General features: G+C 44.1%; 1 pseudogene across 1 annotated transcript; it reads right to left on the bottom strand.

Moving 5' to 3' along the window:
• Positions 1 to 7,958: 7,958 nt before the first annotated feature.
• On the bottom strand, positions 7,959 to 23,965 carry LOC308605784 (very-long-chain 3-oxoacyl-CoA reductase-B-like; annotated as a pseudogene). The gene is made up of 12 exons (XR_014017933.1): positions 23,881 to 23,965; positions 22,281 to 22,348; positions 21,936 to 21,982; positions 17,976 to 18,051; positions 17,507 to 17,719; positions 17,388 to 17,398; positions 10,540 to 10,584; positions 10,281 to 10,315; positions 9,981 to 10,062; positions 9,430 to 9,495; positions 8,830 to 8,970; positions 7,959 to 8,640 (listed from the first exon to the last, which is right to left on the bottom strand). The product of XR_014017933.1 is annotated as a very-long-chain 3-oxoacyl-CoA reductase-B-like (transcript).
• Positions 23,966 to 24,192: the final 227 nt, after the last annotated feature.

Genomic DNA, 24,192 nt, shown 5'->3' with positions numbered 1-24,192 from the left:
TATACCTTGATTTGTGTGGTGATTATGGAAGTGCAGATATTTTCCAGAACTCAGTGAACCATACAAGGGTAGTGTGAGCATTTTTATCATACCTGTATTATACTTCTATAATGTTAATTTTAAAAGAACTCATTTGATGGATTTAACAGCAGACTACTGCTAACAGAAGGAAAGAACAGTAAACTTGAAGACAGGTCAACAGGAATTATTCATACTGAAGCTCCAAGACAAAAGAACAGAAGTAAAAAACGAAGGAGGTGCGTGAGATATGTGGGTCACTGTTAAATGATCTGTTATGGGTATAACTGGAGTAGCATAAGGAGACAAGAGAGAACATGAATCCAGAAGCAATTTTTAAAGAAGCTTTTTTGAAGGGAACCCTCATACACTGCTGGTGGGAATGTAGATTGATGCAACCACTGTGGAAAACAGTATGCAGTTGCCTCAAAAAACTAAAAACAGAACTACCATATGACCCAGCAATCCTACTCCTGGGTATATATCCAAAAAAAAAAAAAAAAAACACTAAAAGCACTAATTTGAAAAGATACATGCACCCCAATGTTCACAGTAGCATTACTTACAATTGCCAAGATACGGAAGCAACCTAAGTGGCCATCAATGGATGAATGGATAAAGATGTGGTATTATATACATATAAAATGGAATACTACTCAGCCATAAAAAGAATGAAATTTTGCCATTTGCAGCAACATGGATGGACCTAGAGATTATCATACTAAGTAAAGTAAGTCAGAAAGAGAAGGACAAATGCCATATATCACTTATATGTGGAATCTAAAATATGACACAAATGAACTTATCTACAGAACAGAAACAGACTCACAGACATACGTAACAGAACTGTGGTTGCCAAGGAGTCGGGGGAGGGAAGGATTGGGAGTTTGGGATTAGCAGATGCAAACTATTATATACGGAATGTATAAGCAACAAGGTCCTACTGGATAGCACAGGAAACTATATTCAATATCCTGTGATAAACCATAATGGAAAATCATACGAAAAAGAATATACACATATAAAACTGAATCACTTTGCTGTACAGCAGAACCTAACACAACATTGTTAATCAACTATACTTCAATAAAGTTTTTTAAAAGACATCAATTTCTGAGTGTGTCTGACTATCCAATAGAAACTATGTAGCTGTATTAGTTTTCTAGGGTTGCCATAAGTACCAAAAATTAGGTGGTTTAAAACAAGAATGTATTGTCTCATCATTCTGAAGGCTAAAAGTCCAAAACCAAAGTGTCAGCAGCGTCCTGCTCTCTAGGGGAACCCTTCCTTTCTAGCTGGACACTCCTTGGCTTGCAGCTGCATAACTCCCATCTCTGCCTTCCTTTTCACACGGCACTCTCCCTGTGTCTCCGTCTTTGCATGGCCATCTTCTTATAAGGACACCAGTCATACTGGATTAGAGGTCCACCTTATCGCATTATGACCTCATCTTAACTAATTACATTGGCAACACACTATTTCCAAATAAGGTTGCATTCTAGGGACTAGGATGTCCACATATCTTTTTTGGGGGGACTCAATTCAACCCATAACAGATGCCAAAAAACAAGAGAATGACATGTTTAAAGCACTGAAAGAAAATGAATTGTTAACCTAGAAGTCTATACAAGTGGTAACAACCTTTTAAAAGCAAGGTGAACAAAAGGAAAAATAGATAAGTTAGACTTCTTTAAAATTGAAAGTGAAAAGACAACTCACAGGGGCTTCCCTGGTGGCGCAGTGGTTGAGAATCTGCCTGCCAATGCAGGGGACACGGGTTCGAGCCCTGGTCTGGGAAGATCCCACATGCCGCGGAGCAACTAGCCCCGTGAGCCACAATTACTGAGCCTGCGCGTCTGGAGCCTGTGCTCCACAACAAGAGAGGCCGCGATAGTGAGAGGCCCGTGCACCGCGATGAGGAGTGGCCCCCACTTGCCACAACTAGAGAAAGCCCTCGCACAGAAACGAAGACCCAACACAGCCAAAAATAAATAAATAAATAAATAAATTAAAAAAAAAAAAAAAAGACAACTCACAGAATGAAAGAAAATATTTGCAAATCATAGATCTGATAAAGGACTTGTATCTAGAATACATAATTAACTCTTTCAAAACAATAATAAAAAGACAACCCAATTTTAAAATGGGCAAAGAATCTGAGTAGACATTTCTCAAGTGTCCAATTACAATTGTCCAATAAGCCCATGAAAAGATACTCAAGATCATTAGTCGTTAAGAAAATGCAAATCAAAACCACAATGAGATACCACTTCAACCCATTAGGATGGCAACAATAAAAAAGACAGATAATAAACAGTGTTGGCAGGGCTTCCCTGGTGGCGCAGTGGTTAAGAATCCGCCTGCCAATTCAGGGGACACGGGTTCGAGCCCTGGTCCGGGAAGATCCCACATGCCGCGGAGCAACTAAGCCCGTGCGCCACAACTACTGAGCCTGTGCTCTAGAGCCCGCGAACCACAACTACTGAAGCCTGTGTGCCACAACTACTGAAGCCCGCATGCCTAGAGCCCGTGCTCCTCAACAAGAGAAGCCACCACAATGAGAAGCCTGCGCACCGCAACAAAGAGTAGCCCCCGCTCTCAGCAACTAGAGAAAACGCGCGTGCAGCAGCGAAGACCCAATGCAGCCAAAAGTTAAATAACTGAATAAATAAATTTAAAATAAATAAATAAATAAAAATAAAGAGGGTTAAAGAAACATGACAATTAAATGCCATGTGTGACTCTGGATTGGAACCCAGACAGGAAAAAACATTACTAAAAAGACATTATTGTGGTAACTGGAGAATTTTCAATATGGACTGTGCATTAAAAATAGTATGTGTTGGGCTTCCCTGGTGGTGCAGTGGTTGAGAGTCCGCCTCCCGATGTAGAGGACACGGGTTCGTGCCCCGGTCCAGGAAGATCCCACATGCCGTGGAGCGGCTGGGCCCGTGAGCCATGGCCGCTGAGCCTGCGTGTCCGGAGCCTGTGCTCTGCAATGGGAGAGGCCATAACAGTAGGAGGCCCGCGTACCGCAAAAAAAAAAAAAAAAAAAGTATGTGTCAATGATAAATTTCCTAAATTCAATCACTGCATTGTTGTTATGAGGATAATGTCTTTGTTCTTAGGAATTACCTGTGTCATGATGTCTCTATTCACATTCTTTATTTTTTTTCCTTTGGCCACACCGTGAGGTATGCGGGATCTTAGTTCCCTGACCAGGGATCAAACCCATGCCCCCTGCAGTGGAAGCGCGGAGTCTTAACCACTGGACTGCCAGCGAAGTCCCCTCAATTCACCTTCAAATGGTCAATTCATCACCACCACCACCACCACCATCATCATCATCATCATCACATATACGTGGAGAGAGATAAAAGCAAATTAAGCAAAAATTAATGAGCAGTGAATCTAGACGAAGAATATATGGATACCAGTCTTGTAACTTATATAGGTTTAAAAATCTTCAAAATAGAAACTTAAAAATAGCCCCACCTGTTACAGAGATATGTCCTCCTTTATGTTCTTCAAAGGTTATCAAGCTTGACCCCAAGGTGAGGGTTTGCTCTTTCTGTGGAGATGGGTCTGCAGGGTATATTCCTGGGAGTGGCATTGCTAGGTATGAGAGTAAATGCATATGTTGTTTAGTTAGTTAGCTATCATCAAATTTCTCCCCATGCAGGTTGCATCATTTTGCATGCCCACCAGCAATGCATGAGAGTGTGTTTCCCAGCTTAGGAATTTTTGCCAATTTCATAGGTGAAAATGCCACTTCAGAGTAGTTTTAATTAGAATTGCTCTTATTATGAGTGAGGTTGAGCATCTTTTCATGTAGTTAAGGACGACTCATATTTGTTTCTCTGTCAACTGTCCATTTCTTTTGCACATTTTAAAACATTGGGCTTTTAGTCTTTTATATATTAAGGAGATAAACATTTTGTGTGTGATGTAAATTGTAAATATTTTCTCTGAGATTGTCACAGTTTTATTTTGCTTACGGTATCTTCTTTTTTTTCAATAATCTCAAAAACTCCAATATTTTATTAACCATTTTATGTACATTGAGATCCAGTCTTGAAAACTGATAAAAAAAACACATCCAGAGTTCCTTGTAAAGGCAATGTACAAATGCTCATTTACATTCTGCATATTAATAACGACGATGAAAATGAGACAATAGTTACAGCTACATAAAAATATATACAAGGATTCGAGCATTCCCTGGCAGTCCAGTGGTTAGGACTTGGCACTTTCACTGCCACGGACCCGGGTTCAATCCCTAGTCGGAGAACTAAGATTCTGTAAGCCATGGTGTGGCCAAAAAAAAAAAAAAATATATATATATATATATACACATACATATATATATATATATATATACACACACACACACACACACACACACACACACACACAAGGATTCAAGGTAGTCTTGATGTTATTTGGCTTATAACATGTGTAGATACTACACAAAAAATGAGGATGCAGTTTTCAGAAAAGTAAAATGTGACCAAAATCACTCTTCACTATCGTAATTACTAATTCATAGCCAAATCTTAGACTAATTCAAATTAGCCAGGGTTAGACACAGGTTAAGTTAAATATTTTGCATTAAAAAAATAAGGTTTGCAGCTTAATAAACATACATTTGATAACGTTTTCTCGAAATTAATTAAGAATGGCTTATCCACATCCTTCTAGATTCCGGAAACATACCAGAAAAAGTGAATATTGAACAGCCTGATTCTTTGGAAAGCTGCACCCCTAGCCCTGGAAAACATCCTTAAGGGGCCCAGTGATCAAACCCTAATGGGAAACTTACAATGTACCAATGATGCTGAGAACAGAGGGGGAAGTAATAAGCAGCTGTTTCACTAATATACAGTATAATTATAAGGCATGAGGTGATATTAATGGGATTTTGGGAAAGGTTTCAACTATTCTTAGGGAATCAATTAGACATTGAGAATGACCAATCTTATAATGACCTCAAAAAGAGTATTTCACCTATTATCATGGTGCTACCTCCCTAACAGGAAATTTAGTTTCTAATGCCTCTTTTTTGTATTTTACTCTACTGGCTTGAGAAGCAGCTTCCTATTTTGAGAATTGTATGACATAAAATAATCATATATATAATCATATATAATTAATGGTTTAGAAAACAAAACGATAGTAGTTTTAGAAAGGAGCGAGTATCTCTTTTACTAGGTTGTGACACCAGGCTAAGAGGGCTTAAGGTTGGAAAGCAAGGAGTGGGGGTAGTGCAGGGGTTCAAGTACAAATCTACTTCCGTTCAAGGAGAGGAAGGACGTGAGAAGGGTCTGGACAACCCAGAATGGAATGGCAGTGGCACCTGGATGTAGAGTTACCACACTGGGTCAGAGACAGGCTGGTGCATCGTCCTCTGGCCTAGATGCCATGGAATCCAACCCCTATGCAATATTAAATTGGGAACACAAACATCTCAAAGCACACTTACCAAAAACAGACTATTCACCCTCATATTACACCGCCCAGAAGGAAAAGACATTTGACTATTTTGAAAAGTGAGCTAAAAAATGATGAAGTTTCTCCTTACTTCATCTGAAAAACCCAAGGAACAAATATTTTAAAAATTCTATGACTTCCCTGACAGTCCAGTGGTTAAGACTCCGCACTTCCACTGCAGGGAGCACGGGGTTCTATCCCTGGTTTGGAAACTAAGATTCCACATGCCCTGAGGGGCGGCCCCCCCAAAAAATAAAAGAGAAATTTAAAAGCTCCTTAATACCGTAAGGAATCCTCCGCTGCTTCCTGCTTCGTGGTAACTGTGGGGGATCTTCATATGGATTTTGAAAAATATCTTTAAAAACTGGCTCAACTGGGCTTCCCTGGTGGCGCAGTGGTTAAGAATCCGCCTGCCGATGCAGGAGACACGGGTTCAAGCCCTGGTCCGGGAAGATCCCACATGCCGTGGAGCAACTAAACCTGTGCGCCACAACTACTGAGCGTGCTCTCTAGAGCCCGCGAGCCACAACTACTGAAGCCCGCGTGCCTAGAGCCCGTGCTCCGCAACAAGAGAAGCCACCACAATGAGAAGCCTGCGCACCACAACAAAGAGTAGCCCCTGCTCGCTGCAACTAGAGAAGGCCCGCGCGCAGCAACGAAGACCCAACGCAGCCAAAAAATAATAATAAAATAAATATTAAAAAAAAAAAAACTGGCTCAACGTTTTTGAAAATTACAGTAGACACCTCAAAATTTATTTCTAGCCTTTCCATACGTTCACGAAATTCTTGACAGGTCCATCCACTTCTTCATTTTACTAAAAAACTGTATTAAACTTATTTTAGCTGAAGGTAGTATTCTGGTAAGTGAAACACAATTCCCTTCCATGATACCCTTTCCAACCGTGGGGATAATGCTTTTGAGGCAGGCAAGATATAATGAACAAACCAACCTGTGTATAACTTCTCCCTCTACGCCGTAGTTGCCCTGGACAGTTGCGAAGTCCTACAGGGCTTAGGCTGCGTTCCCCTCGTCCACGTTCAGCTCCTAGCACAGGGCCTGCAGCTCCTGCCAGGGTCTCGGCGACCAGCATCGCCCCTTCGCCGTGGGGGAATCCTCCTCGTTCATCCTCCCTCTTGGGCGCGCTACCCACAACCACCCGCGCCAAAGCTCAAACTCAGGGCCGCTTTATGATGTCTCTTCAATGGTCTGCATCCGCGTTTCTCCGCAAAAAAGTCCGTTTCTTCCCCAGGGCTCGAGCTGTCTTTCTCCGGAAATGTGATAAGAAGAAGCGTATCATCTTTTCTTAAGTAATTTCTAAATCTGCTTAAGACGTTTTCTTTATAAGTTTAATTTTATTGCTCCTGGATTTTCCCCAGCATTTTTTTTTTTTTTTGCGGTACGCGGGCCTCTCATTGTTGTGGCCTCTCCCGTTGCGGAGCATAGGCTCCGGACGCGCAGGCTCAGCGGCCATGGCTCACGGGCCGAGCCGCTCCGCGGCATGAGGGATCTTCCCGGACCGGGGCACGAACCCGTGTCCCCTGCATCGGCAGGCGGACTCTCAACCACTGCACCACCAGGGAAACCCTCCCCAGCATTTTTTAAAGACATTTTTATTTTATTTTTTTATTTTTAAATTTTTTGCCTGTGTCGGGTCCTAGTTGTGGCATGCAGGATCTTCGCTGAGGTATGCGGGATATTTCCGTTGCAGCACGAGGGGCTCTTCGTTGTGGCGTGCGGGCTCTAGTTGTTGGGCACAGGCTTCAGGGCTAGTGGGCTCTGTAGTTTGCAGCACGCGGGCTCAATTGCCCCACGGTATGTGGGATCCTATTTCCCGGACCAAGGATCGAACCGGCGTCCCGTGTATTGGAAGGCGGATTCTTTACCGCTGGACCACCAGGGGAGTCACTACCCCAGCATTTTATTATGAAAAACTTCAAATATACAGGAAAGTTGAAAGAGGTGTACATGTGTCTACCGCTTAGATTCTACTAACGTTTTACCGTATTTGTCTAACCATATTTCTACTCACTCTATCCGTCTAACTTTTCAATGCATTTCAAAGTAAGTTGCCGACATCAGTGCACTTTTCCTAAATAATTCAGCCTGCATATCATTAACTACAGTTCAATATTTGTTAGTGGTTTTTTGTTTGGTTTTGGCTTTTTTTTGCTGCTTTTAATTTTCAGTATTAATAAGAAAGATTCTCCCACTCCCAAGATGGAAAGAAATTCATTCATGGATTCTTCTAGTTGTTGTGTTTCTATTTTTACACAGGGATTTAGGGATTTCTGAGTCATCTGCAGTTTATGCCGGTACATGGTGTGAGGACTGGGTCCAATTTTATACATATATGTATACACACACACACACGGAGTCTCTAAAAAAATATTGAGATTTTAAAATTGGGATTTAATTCACATACCATAAAATTAACGTTTTTTTTTTTTTTTTCGGTACGCAGGCCTCTCACTGCTGTGGCCTCTCCCGTTGCGGAGCACAGGCTCCGGACGCGCAGGCTCAGCGGCCATGGCTCACGGGCCTAGCTCCGCAGCATGTGGGATCTTCCCGGACCGGGGCACGAACCCGTGTCCCCTACATCGGCAGGCGGACTCTCAACCACTGCGCCACCAGGGAAGCCCAAAATTAACTCTTTTAATGTGTACAATTTAGTGGGTTTTAGTATTTCACAAAGTTGTGCAGCCGTCATCGCTACAATCTATATATGTACATATCTATGTATATATATATCTGTTTGCTTTTCTCCAAATGTCTATGTAGTCTCAGCGCCACGTATTAAAAACTCCATCTTTCTGCCAGAGATTTGAGATGCTGCAGTTGTTACTAAATTTCTGGGTGTTCGGGGTCCAATTACGTTCCATTGGTCTGCTTGTCCATCTGTTTCGATGTGTGGGAAGTCTTTGCTAACTACAGCCCTGGCCTAGGATTCTGGAGGGGGCGGGGGTGGGGGTGGGGAACGACGGACATGTGGCCACGCCTCTTCAAGGCCTTCAGTCAAGTTCTGTTACGAAGAAACCGTGCCCTATTCCAGCTCACCAACAGAGATAAAAGCTTTAATCCCCAGCGACTGAGAAAAAACCAACTGGGCAGGAAGATGGTCAGCAGGAAACCCTGGGAAGGAGAGGTACCAAGGATCAAGACACCCCCCATTCTTGAGTCCCCCATCTCCTCTCCTGGCTCCCCAGCCCGGGGTGGGGGCCCGCCCCTTCTCTGGACGTCTCCCCCTTTCTGAGGGCTAGTGGACCCGGGCCAGGGACTGTCGCATCCAGCTCTCTGACTAGGATTGCCTCAGGAAAGCACCTGCACAGCGTGGCGGAGGCACTCAGGGGTTTGGGAGGTGAGGCCAAGTGTGTCCAACGCCTGCCAAGCGAAGTCCTCGGGACTCACCACGAGCAGCCCGCTTTTCAAGGGATTTGTTTCAACCAAAAAGGGGCTCACTGTTTGCAGGCAGGAAGGGGGTCAAGAAAAAGAACTCCCCTCCCCCTAAGCCTAAGCTCCCAGGCCCCCTCCGAGAGTCCCTGAGTCCCACTCCTCTTGCCGACCACGCCCCGGCCACGCCTTCGAGGTCACGCCCCCTCGAGAACCCACCGCTTCCGATCGTGGCTCCAAGGTAACTCATCTTATTCTTTTTTTTTTTAGGTCCTTCCTTCCTTCCTTCTTTCCTCCCTCCCTTCCCTCCTTCCGTTCTATTTTATTGAAGTATAGTTGATTTACATCCACTGAAGCTCTTCTGAGTCTGAGTCTCGGTCCTCTCTCAGACGCACCCCCCCCACCCCACCCCCGCCCCGCCCCTGCTCCTAAGACCTTCAGCTGTCTCTAAGCTCCTCCCCCCTCAGAGCCCTCCCCTTCTGAGCTGCCACTGTTGTCCCTTTTGAGATCAGTCCCCGCGGAGTCAGGCACCTGCACAGTGACCCCCTCGGAGTGGTACTCTGCGCCCACCGCCACGGAGAAGCTTCGCACAAAGGCCTGCGGAGAAGGAGAAAGAGGGTCCCAGGACCAAGAGCTTTCCCCGTGCAAACTCCTCCAGCCCGCCCTTGCCCCAGCGCCGTCCCTGATCCTAGAACACTCTACCGCCAGGAGGGGCCCCTCCCTCAGGGCCCAAGTCCTCCCCATAACGCCTGAAAGCTTCCTTGCTCTAAGCCCTCCCTCTGTTCCCATACACTCACTCTCCATTCCAGCCGGGCCAGTCTCTGAATTCCCTTTCTCCCACCTCATGGGTTCTCTTGACCCCTAGCCTCTGTTTCTCTTAAAAAACGAACAAAAAACCTGGCTTGTCCACTGGGCTGTGCCCCAGATGTCTGTCTGAACTATTATTGGCCTCACACTCAGGTGGCACATCACACACATGCATGCAAGCCTTTTCCACCATAACCCTCAGTGCCAGAATTAAGGGCTACTGCAGGAATTCCAGCATGGCAGCCAGCCCTTGCCTGATCTGTGGGTCTGGGTACCTTGGTGGCTGCATACACTGCTGCAAATGGATAAGGGCTCCTGTCAGTTATTGAAGATATGTTGATGATGATACCTTTGCCCCTGGAGGAGGAAGCATCATTTGGAAGGTAGTCATTGCCAGGGAACAGAGGGTCCCAGTGATTTCCCCACCTCCACCCCTTAGTCGCTGTCCTAATTTGAGAAAGATCAGAGAGAGGGGGAAGAATTGGAAATGTGGATGGGACAGCTGGGGAATGGAAAAAGCCCGGAGGTTGGATGGGGGAAGATCCAGAGTGAAAGACAAAGAGACTGCGGCTTACCTGGTGACCATGTGGGGCAGGACGATTCCAGTCATCTGCAGGACGAATGGAGAGGACCCTGTCTTTCCCTTTCCACTGCTTTCACCTGCCCAGACTCCTGCCCCCTCCTCAAGTTCACTCCTATCCCCCTACCTTCCCTCAGGGAATATTCCTCTAGCACTTCCTCTATGCCAGGCCCAGTTCTGGGGGATGCTGGGGACCACCGAGAGTGGTCAGAGCTCGCTGACCTTGGACCCAGTCCCTCCTAGCCCCGACTCACCTGGACCACAGACATCATGTTGCAGTTTATAACATCCAAGAATTTCTGGGGGAAGAAAATGGAACCAATCAGTTCTTCCCTTCACCAGCCACAACTCTGATATTTTCTAGTTTACTTTTCTTTTAATATGGAACACATTTTTTTTTTTTTTTGTGGTACGCGGGCCTCTCACTGTTATGGCCTCTCCCGTTGTGGAGCACAGGCTCCGGATGCGCAGGCTCAGCGGCCATGGCTCACAGGCCCAGCCGCTCCGCAGCATGTGGGATCTTCCCGGACCAGGGCACGAATCCGTGTCCCCTGCATCGGCAGGTGGACTCTCAACCACTGCGCCACCAGGGAAGCCCCTGGAACACATTTTAAAAACGTAGCATCTACTAGAATTTAAAATGCACATAAACTTTGACACATCAACTCCACTCTGGAAATTTATTCCTTTCTAAGATACTCACACATGTGGGAACTGCATATGTCCAAAGATATTCATTACAACACAATTTGTAGTCACATATACTAGGAAAGATCCTGAATGCCCATCAATACTGGGATGACTAAATAAACACAGGGTAGCCAATGGATGGATCACTGAGCACCAGGTAAAAAGAATGGGTCAGCTAATTATTCTGATTAGAATAATCCCCAAGATACATGCCTACCTGTGAAAGGTAAAGTGCAGAACAATAGGCTGCCGCCATCTGGATAAAATATACATACTTCTCTATGCACAGAGAAAAAAAACTCCCACATTTTAAATTGGGGGTCACTTTTGGGGGATAGGATTGGAGGGAGAAGGGAAATTTTCACTTTCATTTCATAAACTTCTCTCTTTGGATTTTTTGATCAGTAAAGTTTTTTTTTATAAATGTATACCATACACATACCAAAGTGCATAAATCTTTAGTGTAAAAAATGAACACAGGGGCTTCCCTGGTGGCGCAGTGGTTGAGAGTCCGCCTGCCGATGCAGGGGACACGGGTTCGTGCCCCGGTCCGGGAAGATCCCATATGCCGCGGAGCGGCTGGGCCCGTGAGCCATGGCCGCTGGGCCTGTGCGTCCGGAGCCTGTGCTCCGCAACGGGAGAGGCCACAACAGTGAGAGGCCCACATACCGCAAAAAAAAAAAAAAAAAAAAAAAAAAAAAAATGAACACAAATCTTTAGCCTCTACCCACATAAAGAAAGTATTGACAGTTTCCCAGATTCTTCATCTCCTTCAGTCATTACGCTTGCCTCTTCCCCAGTTAACCACTGTCTTGACCTCTAACACACTGTAGAAGAGTTTTGTTCAGTTCTGAACTTCATTTAAGTGGAATCATTGAGTATGTATGCTTTTATCTCTGGCTTTGTCTGCTAAAATTATGTTTATAAGATTCTTCCATGTTATGTGTAGCAGAAGTTCATTCATGTTCACTGCTATAATGTTCCATCATATGAAGGCGGCATGCTTTATTTCTCTAATCAAACCACTCCTGGGCATATATCCAGAGAAAACCATAATTCGAAAAGATAGATGCACCCCAATGTTCATAGCAGCACTTTACACAATAGCCAAGACATGGAAATAACCTAAATGTCCATTGACAGAGGAATGGATAAAGAAGATGTGGTACATGTATACAGTGGAATACCACTCAACCATAAAAAAGAATGAAATAATGCCATTTGCAGCAACATGGATGGACCTAGAGATTATCATACTAAGTGAAATAAGTCAGACAGAGAAAAACAAATATCATATGATATCACTTATACGTGGAATCTAAAAAGATGATACAAATGAACTTATTTATGAACCAGAAACAGACTTGCAGACTTTGAAAACAAGCTTATGGTTACCAAAAGGGAAAGGAAGGGGGGAAGGATAAATTAGGAGGCTGGGATTAACATATACACATTACTACATATAAAACAGATAAACAACAAGGTCCTACTGTAGAGCACAGGGAACTCTACTCAGTATTCTGTAATAACCTAAATGGGAAAATACTCTGAAAAAGAATGAATATATGTATATGTATAGCTGAACCACTTTGCTATACACCTGAAACTAACACAATATTGTAAATCAACTACACCCCAGTATAAAATAAAAATTAAATTAAAAAATATTCAAATTCCAAAAAAAAGAGGAAGAATTCCAGTTGTTCCACATCCCCAACAACACTTGGCACTGACAATATTTTAGCATTAACCATTTTAGTGGCTGTGTTGTTGTAGCTCACTCTGGTTTTAATCTGCAGTACCCTAATAAGAACGAGGTTTATTTTTGAAAAGTTCAGTGTAGGGCTTCCCTGGTGGTGTAGTGGTGAAGAATCCACCTGCCAATGCAGGGGACATGGATTGGAGCCCTGGTCTGGTAAGATCCCACATGCCGCGGAGCAACTAAGCCTGTGCGCCACAACTACTGAGCCTGCGCTCTAGAGCCCGTGAGCCACAACTGCTGAAGCCTGTGCGCCTAGACCCCGTGCTCCGCAACAAGAGAAGCCACCGCAATGAGAAGCCCGCACACTGCAACGAAGAGTAGCCCCCGCTCACGGCAACTAGAGAAAGCCTGCGCACAGCAACGAAAACCCAATGCAGCCAGAAATAAATAAATTAAATAAACAAATTTATTTTATTAAAAAAGGCTAAAAAAAAAGTTCAATGCAGCAAGAAGATATAACAATTATAAAGATATACAGACCTAACAACAGAGCCCCAAAATATGTGAAGCAAAACACCATATACAAAAAACTAAATGGATAAAAGTCCTAAATGTAAGAGCTAAAATTACAAAAACTCTTGAAAGAAAACAGAGGAAAAGCTTTATGACATTGGGTTCGGCAATGATTTCTCGGATGATACCAAAAGCACAAGCAGCAAAAGAAAAATAGATAAACTGTACTTCATCAAAATTAAAACCTTTTGTACATTAAAAGATACTATCAACAGAGTGAAAAGGCAACTTGCAAACTGGCAGAAAATTTATAATCATTCATTTGATAAGGGATTAATAACCATAATATATAAAGAGCTTCTACAACTCAAACACCAATGGGTCAAAGAAGAAATCACAAAGAAAACTTAAAAATACTTTGAGACAAATGAAAATAGAAATTAAAACACAACATACCAAATTTACATTTATCTAGATTGGCTAAGAAAAAAAATACTGAAATTACTAAAATCAGAAATGAAAGTGGGACATTACTACTGATTCCACAGAAATAAAAAGGATTATAAGAGAGTACTATGAACAACTGTACACCTATAAATTGGATAATCTAGATGAAATAGATAAGTTCCTAGAAACACAAAACCTACTATGACTCAATCAGGAAGAAATAGAAAATCTGAATAGACCCATAACTAGTAAGGAGATTGGACCAATAATCAAAAATTTCCCAAGAAAGAAAATTCCTGGATAGATGACTTTGTTGATGAATTCTACCAAACATTTGAAGAAGAACTAATGCCAATTCTTCTCAAACTCTTCTAAAACATTGAAGAGGAGAGAACACTTCTTAGCTTATTCTATGAAGCCAGCATTGCCCTGATACCAAAGTCAAAGACACTGTAAGAAGGGAAATCTACAGACCAATATCCCTCATGAACATTGACACAAAAATCCTCAACAAAATGCTAGCAAATTGAATTCAACAGCATACCAAAAGGATTATACACCATGACCAAGTGGGATTTGTTCCTAGAATGCAAGGATGGTTCAATATACAAAAATTGACTAATGTAACACAACACATTAACAGAATAAAGAAAAAAATCACATGATCACCTCAATTGATGCAGAAAAGTATTTGACAAAATTCAACACCTTTCACAATTAAAACATTCAATAAACTAGGAATGGAAGGAAACTATCTCAACATAATAAAGATATGAATAATGCACATAAAATAATACATATAATAATATGAAAAGCCCACAGCTAACATCACACTCAATGGTGAAATACTGAAAGCATTTTCTGCTTTTGCCATTTCTATTCAACACAGTACTGGAAGTTCTAGCCAGAGCAACTAAGCAAGAAAAGAAGTCAAAGGTATTCAAACTGAAAAGGAAGAAGTAAAATTATCTCTGTTTGCAGATGATATGATCTTCCATGTAGAAAATCTTAAAGATTCCACAAAAAAGTGAAAACTAATAAGCAAACTCACAAAGAAGTGGGATACAAAATCAACACCAAAAACTCAGTTGCATTTCTATACATGAACAATGAACAGCCCAAAAGTGAAGTTATGAAAACAATTCCATTTGCAATAGCATCAAAAAGAATAAAAGAATAAATACACTTAGGAATTAACTTAACCAAGGAAGAAAGACATATACTGAAAACTATAAAACATTACTGAAAGATATTAGAGAAGAGATACAAATTGGAAAGACATCCCATATACATGGGTTGGAAGACTTAATATTGCTAAGATGTCAGTACTACCCAAAGTGATGTACAGATTCAATGCAATCACTATCAAAATCCTAACAGTATTTTTGCAGAAATAGAAAAACCCAGCCCAAAATTGATATGGAATCTCAAGGGACCCTGAGATTAGCCAGACTAATCTCACATCATCATTTCCACTTCTGGGTATATGCCCAAAAGAATTAAAAGCAGGTACCCAAACAGATATTTGTACACCAACAGTTCATAGCAGCATTACGCACAGCAGCCAAAAGGTGGAAACAACCCAAGTGTCTATCAACAGATGAAGAGGTAAACAAAATGTGGTATATACATATGATGGAATATTATTCAGCCTTAAAAAGAAAGAAAATTGGGACACATGCTACAACATGGATGAGCCCTGAAAATATTTTGCTAAATGAAATAAACCAGGCACAAAAGGACAGATATTGTATGATTCCACTTATATGAGGCACCTAGAAGAATCAAATTCATAGAGACAGAAAGCAGAATGGTGGTTTCCAGGACCTGTGGGTAGGGAGGAATGGGGGGCGGGCGTTACTGTTTAATAGGTAAAGAGTTGAAAAAGTCCTGGAGATGGCTGGTGGTGATTGTTTCACAACAATCTGAATGTACATAATACCCCTGAACTGTACACTTCAATATAGTTAAAAATGACAAAATTTAAGTTATGTATATTTGCCATAACTTAAAAATAAAGAAAATAAAAAGAATGAAGTTCTGATACTTGCTAACAACATGGATGAAACTGAAAACATTCTGCTAAGTGAAATAAGCCAGACACAAAAGGAAAACTATTCTATGATTTCACTTGTATGAGGTATCTAGAATTAGCAAGTTCACAGAGACAGAAAGTAGAGATAGATGCTACCGGGGTGGGAAATAGGGGAAAATGTCGGGATACTGCTTAACAGGACCAGAGTTTCTGTTTGGGATGATGAAAAAGTTCTGGAAACAGACAGTGGTGACAGCTGTACAACACTGTGAATGTATTTAATGCCACTGAGTTGCACACTTTAAAATGGTTAAAATGGCAAGTTTTATGTTACATATGTTACAATTCTTTTAAAAAAATCTATGCTATTTCCATTATCTTGGTTACATGTGGACCTCATTACATTATCTATTATTTCTCTTGATTTCAATCACGATTTTTCTTCTAATATTCCTGGTTATATTTTGTTGAGTGCTGGATATTTAATATTTTAAAAAATCTTATTGCTAATTCGAGTCCCTGGACTACATCGTTTTTCTCTAAAAATGGTTTGGTTTGGTTTTGCTTCTCCCCGGCAGCTAAACTAGGGGGCGCTAAAATATCAGATCAACTTAATCCCGACGGGAATTGAGATCATTTAAAAGCTGGCTTCAGTTCCTATGAAACTTACTTTACCCTAACTCCTGGATTATAGTTTTCAGGATCCCAGCCTAAAGCCTGGGATGTTTTCCAAAGCTTTGCACTACATTATTTGTTGCAGCTCGCACACTATGTTGAAAGGTCTGCTTTGCCTCTTAAACGCTCATCCACTTTGAAGGGAAATGCTTCAAATGTCAGATTCCCCCCTCTTGGATTCTTTCTTCTCTCAAATCTTGGTGCGACAATTCCTCATTGCCTTAGTAGTTTGATGCCTTCAAAAAGTTATTTTAAAAATATTTTATCCAGCTCTCCTAATCGTTCTCATTTGCAGGGTTAGTCTTAAACCACAACTTCCTCTAACACCAGAGGCAGAATACACAGACTGCCTCTCTTTACATTTTCTAAAATGAGACTAAGCATTACTTTTTTTTTTTTTTTTTTTTGCGGTACGTGGGCCTTTCACTGTTGTGGCCTCTCCCGTTGTGGAGCACAGGCTCCGGACGCGCAGGCTCAGCGGCCATGGCTCACGGGCCCAGCCGCTCCGCGGCATGTGGGATCTTCCCGGACCGGGGCACGAACCCGCGTCCCCTGCATCGGCAGGCGGACTCTCAACCACTGTGCCACCAGGGAAAACCTATGCATTACTTTTGAAATAATAATATGTAAAATCTAAAAGCCATCCTGATCTCCTATTTTGTCTATGTCTAATAATAATGGCCCACATTTATGGAGCACACAACTTAGGTTTATGTGCATTATTTTATTCCATTGTCGTATCAGCCCTATGAGGTCAGCAAAAATATGGATTCCCATTTTATAGATATGAAACTGAGGCACTGACTTTCCCACGTGGCTCATTTCCCCTTAAAGTTAGCAGACTCAACTTGAACAGTTGTCCCCGTTGGGCACCGCCGAAGGGCGCCCCATGGAAGGAGAGACCTCCTTCACGTCCTTAGACATCGTAGATTTGCAGCTCTCAAAACAATGAACAAAGCTAGTGTACCGCGCCGGGTTTTCCAACAGAGGGAGCAGTGTGAGGCAGAGGCACCCGCGGACTAGTGCTCGGTTTTACTCACTTGGCGAAGTCCTCACGGTCGAGCAGTTTCCTCAAGCCAGGTGCATATTGCTTGCCCACATTGTTTACTGAGTGAGAGGGGACAAATTGTTTGTTTCACTCCAACGGTCCCAGGGAGACGGGGTAGGGGCAAAAGGGAGGGCGACCACAGAGAGTTCCGGGTCAGGGTGAGCACGGGGGCAGCTGAGGGCAGCGCTCCTCCCAACAGGCACAGCGACATACTCAGTACTCCGATCTCCAGGTCCTTCAGTCCTGCCTCAGTGGCCTCGTAGATCTCCAAGCCTCCGGTGAAATCCACCTGGATGACTCGTGTGCTTTTGCCATGAAGCCTCTCTGGGAAGGGCAGTGGGAGCCAGGCCTTTAGCTGGAATCTGGTCCGACCTCTGCCCGCGTCCCTGTTCAGCCCCAGCCACTACATGATGGCCCCAGATGCATAGATAGCTAGCTCCCCGCACGCGCCTCGGCCACCTACAGACCTCGTCCGGGATCACGCCCCAGACCACGCCCCCAGCCACGCCCCCAGCCGCGCCCCTGTCTAGCCCCAGCCCTTGACCCAGAACTTTACCCGCTCCCCTCTTCCCCTCCTCACCTATGGCCTTTGCCTCGTGCTCCAACTTGCTCAGGTCTCGACTGATGGGGACGATGCTCAGACCTCTCCCGGCGAGCTGCAGGGGATGCATTCATTTATTTATTCACGAAAGCCACAAATATTTACTGTGTGCTGACAGGGTGCTACAGTGTTATAGGCGTTGTGGATGCAGAGGTGGACAAAAGAGAAATACGAAAGTCTGCCCTCCTGGAGCATGCATTCTGGGGAAAGACTATTCCAGACAGACAGAACAGCAAGTGCAAAGGCCCTTGCACAAAGGCTGGCAGCTTCGAGGACGCCATACAGTCCAGTGTGCACTGAATGAAGTGGCCGGTTGTACAGGAGCCCAGGTCATGGAGCCTCGAATGCCCCAGTAAAGACTCTGGCTTTTATTCTCAGTGACATAAGAATCCAATCATTTTTATACCTTCCTTCCTTCATGCATTTATTCAAAATGTGTCTATTGAGCCCTTGCTCTTTGCTGGGTGGTGCTGGGGACACAGCATGCCCAAGATAGACCCAGTTTCACTCAGCAGCCAGAGGGTTCTCTCTGAAATACAAACCTGTTCCTGCCTTCCCCTACTCAGAACCTGCCTTGACTCCCCAGTGTCTCTGAGATAAAACTACACTCCTCACCGTGGCCTCAAGTGGCCTGGCTCCGGCCGGAGTCTTCAGCTGTCTCTCCTGCCGGTGGCCCTCTATGGGAATCCAGGCACAGAAGACAGTTCATCTAGTCCCAAGAGCACCCCCTGAATTTTCCTGCCTCTGGGCCTTTGCACATGCTGCTCCTTTTGCCTTGAATGCCCTTCTGCTTGAAACAAAGTCAGCCAGTATTTGTGGAATGGGTGCTCAGCAGCATTTTGCTGCATGTCTGACCCTCTCAACCTGCCTGTCTGAGGGTGACATGTTATGTGGGACTGAGTGTCCATCAGCTTTGGAGGGGGGCTGGGCACAAACATCTCAACAGCTCCAGAGTCTGAGAGGTTGATGATGTGAAGGGCATTTATTCATTCAACAAACATTTGTCCAGAATCTGCTTGTGTCTGGCCTTGTGCTAGTTGGGGCTGACCAGCACAGCCACAGCCCTGCCCTCTTGGGGCTCACAGTGCAGTGCTGGGACAGACCAGTCCCCAGATGGCAATGACTCAGAGTGGCCATCACTACTGGCTGACTTGCATCCAGACACAAATTCTCTCCCTTTCCACCAGGGTTGCCTTTCTATTCATGCACTAGCCTCCCCTCCCTTCTTGTCCACTCAAGGACATCACTCCAGCTTTCTCCCATCTTCCCCCTTCATCAAAACCTCTCCCTCTTCTGGATGATTCCCATCAGCATGAAATCCTACCAGAATCTCTCTCATTTTCTCTGTTCAGGCATTGGCCCATTTCTCATCACACCACCGCAGTTTACTCAACATTCTAAGAGAGGATTGTTTATCCTGGCTCTCTTACCATACCCTCTTGTACCCAATCCAATCGGTCTCCCACCCCCGCCATGCCACCCAAACCACTCTGGTCGCCAATAACTTCCATGATGGTAAACCCAGTGCTGTATTCTCAGCACCTCCCAATAGCAACTGACACATTCATCACCCCCTCCTCCTGGAAACATTCTTTCCCTGGCTTCCAAGACCTCTCTTCCAACCCTGGTTTTCCCCCCATTCTCAGTTCTTGTGCCTTCTCACCTTCTGTACCTCTTAACTTTGGGTGCTCCAGGGAGCACTCTGGGGTGATTCAGACTGTGCTCCCCTTCTCCATCAACACCCACTACCACAGGCACCTCATCTAGTCACACGACTTTAAATGGGATCATTATGTTGATGATGCTTCCACTTGTATCTCCACCCAAACCTCCCCTCTGAACTCCAGAATGGCATTTCCAACTTCTGGAACTTCTCAACTTGGATACCTAATTGGTATCTCAAACTTGGAATGTCCAAAACGAGACTCCTTCCTGCTTCCCCCAAACTTGGTCCTCCCCTCAGTTCAACTCCATCTCAGTAACGGCAGCTGCATTTTTTGACGTATTCTGGTCAAAATTTTTATAGTAATTTATTTTATGAGGCCAGCATTACCCTAATACCAAAAATCAAACAAAGATATTACAAGAAAAGAAAACTATAAACTAATATCTCTCATAAGCTTAGACACAAAAATTCTCAACAAAATATTAGTAAATCAAATCCAGCAATATAGAAAAAGGATAATCAATAATCACCAAGTGGGGTTTATTGCAGGAATGCAGGGTTGGTTCAACATTTGACAAATCAATTGATGTAATGTACTCTATAAACAGAGTAAAGAAGAAAAACCATATGATCACCTCAACAATCACCAAAAAGTTACTTAATAAAAGTCAACCTCCATCCATGATAAAAACTCTCAGCAACCTAGGTATAGAAAGGAACGTCCTTAACCTTATAAAGGTTACATAAATACATACACACATACATACATTTTAAAAACCTACAGCTAACATTATACTTTTTTTTTGCGGTACGCGGGCCTCTCACTGTTGTGGCCTCTCCCGTTGCGGAGCACAGGCTCCGGATGCGCAGGCTCAGCGGCCATGGCTCACGGGCCCAGCCGCTCTGCGGCATGTGGGATCTTCCCGGACCGGGGCACGAACCCATGTCCCCCGCACTGGCACGCGGACTCTCAACCACTGCGCCACCAGGGAAGACCTAACATTATACTTAATGGTTGAAAACTGAATGCTTTTCCTCTAAGATCAGGAACAAGGGAGGATGATGTTCGCTCTTACCACTCCTCTGAACATCGTATTTAATTTCCTGGGCAGTACAATAAAGCAAGAAAAAGAAATAAAAGGTATACAGATTGGAAAGTCAGAAATAAAATTGTCTCTTACACAGATGACATGACTGTCTACATAGAAAATCCCAAGAAATCCACAAAAAAACTACAAGAACGAAGAGCTGAGTTTAGCAAGGTTTCAGGTTACAGGGTCAGAAGTTTGGAGTCATACTCCACATCCAATCTTTTTCATAAATCTTGTCAGCACTACCTTCAAAATCAATCCAAAATCCAAGTGCTTCTTATGCCTCTATGCTGTCACCCTGGTGTAAGTCATCAAGACCTCTTGCTTGGATTTTGCAGGAGCTTTTTAGTTGATCTCCCTGCTTCCATCCTCACCCCCCTATAGTATCACATCCCTCTTCAGAACCCATGTCACTCAGTAAATGTTAAAGTCTCCACCATAACCTACCAGATTCCCCATGATCTGCCCTGAAATTGCATCTTTGCCCTCATCTCCTACTGTTCCCCTCTCCCTTTCATTCTGATACAGTCATAGTGGCCCCTTTCCTGCTTCTCCAACAAGCAATGCTTCCTACCTCAGGGCCTTTGCACTGGCAGTTTCTTCTCCCTGGAAATCCCTTCTCCCAGTTATTCACAAGACTCCCTCCCTCACCTCCTTCTGTTCTTTGCTCAGTGCTGCCTTCTCAGTGACACTTCTAATTATCCTATATAAAAACTGGAACGTGCACATCCCCAGGGCTCCCTGTTCTCCTTTCCTGACTTATTTTTCTCCTTAACTCTTATAACCATTTGATACACTATACATTTCATTTGTTTATCTTATTTACACCTGTCTTCCCTCACTACAACATAAGCTTCATGATGGCAAGGTCTTTTGATTTTTTTAATCTGTTTTGTTCACTGCTGTACTCCTGGCACCCAGAAGATGCCCGGCACGTGGAGGTGGTATATAAATATGTTTTGAATGAATAAATCAGGGCAATGATGGGAGAACATCAAGGGTCTGTAGAACCCAGTGTAAACACCCACCCCCACCCTGGGGAGCAGAGGGAAGGCTTCCTGGAGGAGAGGACGTCTGAGGGAACCAGATAAAGCACACAATTCTCAGTCTAATAGGGTTAGCTGACAACAGACAAACAGACAGGAGAAGCTCTCCCACCACACACGCCAAGCCCTGGCTCACCTCATGTGCATAAGCCTTGCTGATGCCATTGGTGGCTCCTGTCACCACTAGAAAGAGGGCAGGAGGAAAGCGCACCCCCAGATCCAACCCCCTATCATCCCCTCCACTGTCCCCCTTGGCCCTTTTTGACCTTTTCTGGGACCCTCCTTCACTGAAGCCCAACCCCTCCTGGTTCGAGAACTTCATGCATTCCACGCCTCCCTTGCCCTGGTTGCTCCAGCCTTCACCTGTCTTTCTTCCAGGAGTCCCTGGCCTCTGCCCTGATTAGGGACCCTCACCTGTCATCTGTCCTCGTTCCTGTTGTCTCCACCCCTACCTGCCTGGCTCGGAGCCCTCCTTCCTCACCTGCCCAGGCTCTGTGCGTCGGGAGCCAGGGCTTGCCCCGGCGTGCCTGGGCAGCAGGTAAACATAGACTGTGTAGCTCGCCCCCCAAGTCGCCCGCAGCAGCAGGCACGTGGCGGCAACCCTCCCCCGACTCTCAGCACATCCCAATCCGACTCCATCACAACCCCAGCCAACAAGTCATCCAACCTAGGGCCAACGAGGCTTTCTTTGGGAGCAGCTATTTCAAGCCTGGCCTGCCTACTCCGCCTTAGCCCCGCCCACACTGCTAGTCAAGAATTCCGCCCCGCCCCTCACTCTAGCCACGCCCAGTGGGGGGTTTATTCTAACCAGTAGCCTCGCCCACCGGTCCTAGCACCGCCCCTATCTAATTGGGCCACACTTGGGCTTAATGTCTGTCCTGAATCCCTGCAGAGCAGGTGTACATCCAGCCTCCCCTCAGCCCACAGAGCTGGGCAAAGGGTGCCCACAGATGACCACTGTTTGGGTCACTGAACTCAACCTAGATGCTGGTGGGGGCCAGAACTGATAATAGCGATCAGTCACTAGAGGGTTTTGTCAATGCACAGTTTGTCTGAAGAACCTGACCTACAGATTATCTGCTTGGGCAGTGTAAAAGCCAAAGCCCTTACAGCGGCTTTACGTGACCTTCCTCCTCGTTCCTCTTTTGCAAATTCTATTTTTTTTCACTTGTTCTTAGTATTTATCATTTAATAATAAACTATAATTATTATTTAATAATTACGGATATTATTTAATAATAATCATTAAAATTAGAGTTATTATTATATGATTAAATTATTATTATTTAATAATAAATTATTGTGGTAAAATATATGTAATATCAATTTTACAACGTTAACCCTTTTACAGTGTTTATATAATTCAGCGACATTAGGTATATTCACAGTATTGTGCAACCGTCACCACTATCCACTTCTAGAAGTATTTCATCAACCCTGATAAAAAGAAGACAACAGGTCCCAAATGGAGTCAGTTGTGCTAACCCCCAGGTCAGCAAAACGAGATTTAATAACAAACCTAATTGTAGTTTCAACCCCACCAGAATGTAACCTTTAACCATTCAACCTAGAATAACCTGGTCAGCACTAGTGAGGTAATTCACCCAATAAGCCCTTCCATCCCCTAAGGAGGATGAATTCAAACAATGAATTCTTCACTAAAAAGGTCCTTTTCCCCACCTCCTTTCTGCCTTTAACAACCTTTTCTTTTCTACAGCTCAGTGGAGTTCCTTTCTATTGCTAGATGGGACGCAGCCCGATTCGTGAATCATTGAATAAAGCCAATTTGATCTTTAAATTTACTCAGTTGAATTCTTGTTATTTAACAGCTTTGGTGGCAGCAGTGGGACCAAAGGAGACTTCTGACGGCTTTGGGGACGGCAAGAAATGCAAGTGCAGTACCCCGTGAATCCTTTGAGCTCACTGTCTTTCTCACCATTTCCGAGGGCCTTGGGTGAGCTTCTCTCGGGTCTGAGTCCTGTTCTGTTTGCGTCAAGCTCATGATCTACTTGGCTTTCCATTTAGTTTCCCATTTGTCTGGAATCACTAGTTCCATGTCGGGAACTGCTGGTGACAGCTACCGTTTCCCACTTGTCTGGAAGATGCCTGCAGTTCCCATTCCTTGGGGTCTGCTGGTTCAGTCCTTTCCCCAGTCCCCAGTTCCATGTTCGGAATTGCTCATGGTATACACAGGACCTTTTCTTGGCCAGGATCCAGTCACATCTCTGGGCTATTGCCAATACATTAAAGGGCATGTGTTTGTGTGTCTTGTTTTGTATCAATGAGAGTTGTTGCTGGCTGGGACCTCGGAGGTCAAAAAGCCACAAAAATTGGTGGGTGTGGATCGAGCACTTAAGGCCTGTTAGAGTGCTCACCACCAAACCCAAAGACAT

The sequence above is a fragment of the Mesoplodon bidens genome (assembly GCF_964165515.1).
Source record: "Mesoplodon bidens genome assembly, chromosome: 18".
Lineage (NCBI taxonomy): Eukaryota > Metazoa > Chordata > Mammalia > Artiodactyla > Ziphiidae > Mesoplodon > Mesoplodon bidens.
This window is presented reverse-complemented; position numbering and strand designations above follow the sequence as displayed.